Raw genomic sequence first — 6389 nt, 5'->3', positions numbered from 1 at the left:
TCCATCTGAAAGGCCCTTTTGCCAACTACAGTAACATAGCCACAAGGTTCCAGGGATTAGGATGTGGACATCTTTGGGGACCATTATTCTGTCTAGTAAAAGGAGCTTTCTAGAATGAAGATTTCCAGGCCCAGAATGCAAGGGTCCTCATCTAGGAGGTTTTCCTGGGATGGGCCAGCAATACAAATAGCTCTGAAGCAGCTGCTCTGCAGATTGTCCTTAGAAAAATGCTACTACACAAAAGTCAAAGGACCTGAGTGGGCTGGTGACGCAGGAACAGTGAAGCAGGCACACTTAGCCACCGTAGGCTCCTCCTGGGGTCATCGATCCTGAAGCGTGGTGTTCATGAGGTCTTCAGAATGGCCCAGGTCATCCCAGGTCTGGAGAAGCGGGGTACACATTGGCCCCTGTCCTTGGCTGCCTGTGAGAGCTCTGCCTTGCGGGGGAGCCTCAAAAATCCCCCATCAGCTGAGTTCCATGAATGCCTGCAATGCAGCAGCTCACCCCTCCACTGGAACAGAGCAGATCTGGGGAAAGTAATAGTCTTTTCACCGTGGTGTTCCCAGGGCCTGGGCATAAGGGGGCACAATAAATATTTGCTAAATGAAAACACGAATGATTTAACAGCTGTAAGTATGAAAAGGGTGATGGAAGAGGCACAAGTCCCTCTTCCTGGTAGTGGTTCAGTTTCATCCAGAGGGCTGGGGCCTTTGGGGCCTAAAAGAGGAATGGGGTTGGAGCAGCAAAGGGATTCCAGGGAGTGGGGCAGCGTAAGCAAGAACACAGAGAGAGTGCACAGCAAGGCCTGGGCAGGTAGGGAAAGAGCCTGTGGTGTCCTAGGACCTCATCTGCCCCATGCTTTAGGAAGAAGCCTCTGGCAGCTCTGCATTAGAGGAACATGAAAACGGAGGAGATCCTCGAGGGTACGGGGAACAGCATAGGCATGGGCCGGTCAGAGCAGTGGTGGAGTGAAGAGATGACATGGCAAGAGGGAGAAGCACAAGACTGTGTAACCTACTGTGCAATAAGCAAGAGAAAGGGCACAGAGATGGTAACAACTCTGGCAGGCGCAGTGGGGCCACGGTTGGGAAGTAGTGGGTAGAACTGTAGCTCTCGGCAATGCAAACAGCTTTGGTGGCAGCCACAGAATTATTTCCACTCAGTGGTCTTGACTCCTGTGCAAACACAGGTCTGGCTTATCTAGCAGTCCCTTCAAGTTAAATGAAGTCTTTGTGGCACCAGACAGGGCGTGGCTACAGGGAGGGCCCAGGCAGTCAGGGCCAAGTACAGCTTCATGGAGATTCCTACAGCACAGAACAGCTAATTCCTATGTCCCAAGCATGGGATGGAGGCATGAGGTATCCAGCAGGGTAGGAACCGGGAATATCTGAGCAGATGTGGATCCCCTCTCCCCTTAACATGTTGGAATATATAAGCTCCCCAGAACTGTAAAGGACTCTCCTCTGGAGAAAGGGGAGTCCTGGGGCTGACTGAGTCAAATTGCATGAGCCTGGTGGAACAGGGGCTCAAAAATCAACACTCACTTGAATGAAGGAAAATAGAGAAGGTCCTATTTCTTTTACTCTTGAGCTGAGGGCTGGGATTCACCACTCCTACACATTTGGAAAAAGCCGGTTCTGTGTTTGATAGACTTTGCCACATGAATAGCCTGTTCCAACAGCTCTGGGAAAACCTCTTCTGGTGGGGGCTGTGTGTGGTGGCTTGCACCTGCGATCCCGGCACTATGGGAGGCCAAGGCAGAAGGATCATTTAAGCCCAGGAGTCAGGACCAGCCTAGGCAACATGGCGGGACTCTGACTCTACAGAAAAAAAACAAAATCTTTTCTGGTGGAGTAAGTCTCTCAGATTAGCTTTTACCCCAATAGCCAGGCACACAAAGCTACATTCTGCTGCCTTCTCAGAAGGCTAGTCCCCACAGAAGAAAAGTGCCTCCTAGGTTACCTTTGTGTGGGCCCTACTGAGGCAGAATATGGCCAGATGAAGGGCAGGCATCCCCTAAACATCCCTAAGCATGGGGCTGCCCCAAAGCAGGAACCAGAAACATTGGTACACTCAAAAAAACCCAAAGCCTAATACGCCTCAGTCCACACTACCACTCTTGCTTTGGCTCAGGAGTAGCCCGCAAGAACATTAGCCTACTTAGGAAGATCAAGAACTTCCAAAGTATCTTGTTAAGATACAAAGGACTTCTGAAAGATTTCTGTTGACTTAAAAACAGACATAAATATTTTACTGAACTATGTATTTCTACAGAAACAACTATTACAACAAAATGAGATAAGATTCACAAAGGTATACAAGTCTTTAAAGGAAAATATTTTTTCCCTTAAATATAAAAAGATCATTTGCCAAATAACATCAAAAAGAAAGCAAAAACTGTTAGAAACAAAAGAAATAGACAGAAATACAATAACAGGAGACTAACATGTCTTTCTTAGTCTTAATGAATCGAGTAAATGAAAATTAAAGGTTCATAATATTATACTTTATAAGGTCAAATGAATATATCTGATTGAATTTTGTTACCTTCAGAGAATATACTTTCTTCTTCAGTTTTCTGGGGATATGTATTAAAACTAAAAATTTATTAGGTCTCAAGAAAACATCCATGATCTCCAAAATGCACAAATTGTACAGGCCATACTCTCTTTGACAAGGCAATAAAACTAGAAGTTTGTAAGAAATGCTAAAAACAACCACAAAATAAAACTACCTGGAAATTTAAAAGTATAACTTCAAAAAACTCCAGTAAAAAATAAAGTCAAATCTGAAATTATAAATTATTTATAACTTAGAACACTAAATATAAATTTAAGGGATAGGGATAAAGATGTATTCAGAGGAAAAGTCATACCTTACAATGTTAGTAACTGTGTCTTTTATTAAGGAAGAAAAAGTTAAAATGGCATGCAACTTAAGAAGGTGGGAAAATAATAAAGGAAAAAGTAGTAAGAACAAAACCAAAAGAATCATGAAATAGTAAAATAGTAAATTAAGATATAAATCTCAGAGTTGGTTATTTGAAAAGATCAGTGAAACAGACTAATTCTGGAAAAACTAATGAGAACAAAAAGGGAAAGCACACACAACATGGGAATGAGGAAGCGAATACTGCAACTCCAGGCCAACAAGTCTGAAAATCAGAACAGAATCACTATTTAGGAAAATGTACTTAATTAAAAAAAATTTTTTTTGAGAAAGGGTCTTGCTCTGTGTCCCAGGCGTGCTCACAGCAGCTTTGGCCTCCCGGGCTCAAGTGATCCTACTGCTTCAGCCTCCTGAGTAGCTGGGACTACAGGCACACACCACCATGCCTAGCTAATTTTTAGTAGAGACAGGGTCTCACTATGTTGCCCAGGCTGATTGCGAACTCCTGGGCTCAAGCGATCCTCCTGGCTTGGCCTCCCGAAGTGCTGGGATTATAGGAATGAGCCACCACGCTTAGCCAGGAAAATTTAAATTGCCAGAAACTTACAGAATAGAAATAAAGTTTGAAGAAACCAATGAGTATGAAAAAAAATTGAAAAAAAGGAAAAAAAACATATTTCCCAAGAGGCACTAGATTTGGACAGTTTTATACATGTTATAAAAACTTCAATAGAGCAAAAAATTCTAAATATTTAAATGTTTCTAGGGCATAGAAAAACAGCTTCCCAAGTTCTTTTTAATTTTAAGAAGTTAACAAACACCAATAACTGACAAAGCAGAAAAAAAAAATCACGCAACTATTCATCTTATTTAGGTATGAAAAATTCCATAATAAAATGAGAAAACCAAATCCAGAAGAATTTCACAATTTAAAGCTCTTATTTTTTATTATACAAGTAATACACGATCTTTGTAGAAAAATCAGAAAGTACAGATAATAAACACAAAATAAAAATCTATGGACCAACCAATCATAAATAACCACTGTTAACACTGAAAGGAGATATATATTAAAAGAATAATATACTATGACTATATCAGGTTTTTATAGAAATGCAGAGATGTCTTAACATTAGCTAATCTATTAATGATTCATCTAAAGTCATAATAGAGAAAAGTCAGTTGATATCTTGACAGATGTGGAAAAAAGCCATTAAATAAAACCCCAACATCCATTACTAATAATATTTTCATCAAACTAGAAATAGAGGGCATAACCTTAATGTATAATTCAAATATTAAGATTATTTTACACTAAGAGTCAAATTTATAGTTCTGGAGAAACACTCTTCTAAGTAAAAAAAATATATATAAAATGATGTACAATATCAGCAGAATTATGTAAGTGTTATTTAACATTGTTCTAAAAGTACCGGTCAATGTGATGATTTGAGAAAGTGAAATAAGATTACAAACATGGGAATAAAATTATCAACCTACCCAGAATTATTACCCAACTGAAAAAGGCAAAAGAAATTAACAACAGCAAAACCTTTAGAATAGTTCAGTAACTGGCTAGTTATAAAATAAATAACCAATCGCCAAGTTAAACTATTATACAACCACACACTACTCTCTTATGCAGAGGTAAGAATGAGGTAGATTGATGTGTACTGACATAGGAAGATCTATTGCAAAGAGAAAAATGCTAAGAGCAGAAGGGTTGTCTCATATGGTCAAAGTGCTAAAACATACTTTAGGAAAAAACTGATGAATATGCATCAACTGTTGACTGTTTTTCTTGGGGGAAAGGGATTTTAATTATGGGGGGCTTTAATTTTCTACATATGTTTTAAAATAATGTTTACACTTACATAAGTTTTATTTAATGTTTTAAGTCATAAAAGCAATTGATTTAAATTTTCATTTTTTAAAGTAGTGGGAAAAGATCTCATTTACACAATAGTAACCACACTACAAAAATCACCTATACTAGAAAAGATAGGCTGAGAGACATACAACATTATAAATGTACTGAAATGAAAGGTTAAATATTATAAAGATGTTAGTCCTCTTGTGTAAAATATGTAAATTTTACTCAATCCAATTTCTAATTTTTCTAAACATTACAAAATTATCTCAATGTCTTTTGGAAGCTTTTTTTTTTTTTTTTTTTTTTTGGGACAGTCTCGCTCCGTCACCCAGGCTGGAGGGTAGTGGTGCTATCTCAGCTCACTGCAACCTCCACCTCCTGGGTTCACTGCCTCAGCCTCCCAAGTAGCTGAGATTACAGGCACCCATCACCACACCCGGCTAATTTTCTTTTGTTACTGTATTTTTAGTAGAGATGGGGTTTTGCCATGTTGTCCAGGCTGGTCTTGAACTCTTGACCTCAGATGATCCATCCACCTCGACCTCCCAAAGTGCCAGGATTACAGGTGTGAGCCACCACGCCCAGCCAGATCAGAGAATTAACTGTTTAGAAAGAAATAATAAAAGTACAAGAATAAGATAGTGGTGGATATTTATACAACCTTGCAATCAGAATTGGAAAGACCTCGCCGGGCTTGGTGGCTCACACCTGTAATCCCAGCACTTTGGGAAGCTGAGGCGTGTGGATTGCCTGAGCTCAGGAGTTGGAGACCAGCCTGGGCAACATGGCGAAACCCATCTCTACTAAAAATACAAAAAGTTACCCGGGCATGGTGGCATGCACTTGTAGTCCCAGCTACTCGGGAGGTTGAGACACGAGAATCGCTTGAACCCGGGAGGCGCAGGTTGCAGTGAGCTGAGCTCACGCCACTGCACTCCAGCCTGGGGGACAGGGTGGACCATCTCAAAAAAAAAAAAAAAAGAATTGGAAAGATCTGCATAAGCATGACAGCATAGGTAGTAACCATTAAAAAAAAAAAAAAGTAACAGATAAACTTGACTAAAAGGTGTTTTTTTTATGTCAAACGTTTTATTTATTTTTTTTGAGACGGAGTCTCGCTCTGTTGCCCAGGCTGGAGTGCAGTGGCCCAATCTCAGCTCACTGCAAGCTCCGCCTCCCAGGCTTACACCATTCTCCTGCCTCAGCCTCCCGAGTAGTTGGGACTACAGGCGTCTGCCACCTCGCCCGGCTAGTTTTTTTTTTTTTTGTATTTTTTAGTAGAGACGGGGTTTCACCAGGTTAGCCAGGATGGTCTCGATCTCCTGACCTCGTGATCCGCCCGTCTCGGCCTCCCAAAGTGCTGGGATTACAGGCTTGAGCCACCGCACCCGGCAGTGTCAAACGTTTTAAAAAAGCCATACATGCAACTTAAAATCTTGTTTTACAATGTTTATGAAATAAACCTCTTAGAAATCAATGATACTGGTGAACATCTTAAGTCACATTTTAACAAAAAAAAATTTTTTTTTAGCTCTTTGTCCCCAGGGTAACTCCGGTGTTAAAGAGGAAGCAGTACACACTCACACACTGCAGGTGGGAGTATACTTTGGGACTGTCTTTCTGGAAG

Source organism: Theropithecus gelada, chromosome 7b (assembly GCF_003255815.1).
Source record: "Theropithecus gelada isolate Dixy chromosome 7b, Tgel_1.0, whole genome shotgun sequence".
In the NCBI taxonomy this organism is placed as follows: domain Eukaryota; kingdom Metazoa; phylum Chordata; class Mammalia; order Primates; family Cercopithecidae; genus Theropithecus; species Theropithecus gelada.
The sequence above is the reverse complement of the archived record's forward strand: the minus strand, read 5'-3'. Positions refer to the sequence as shown.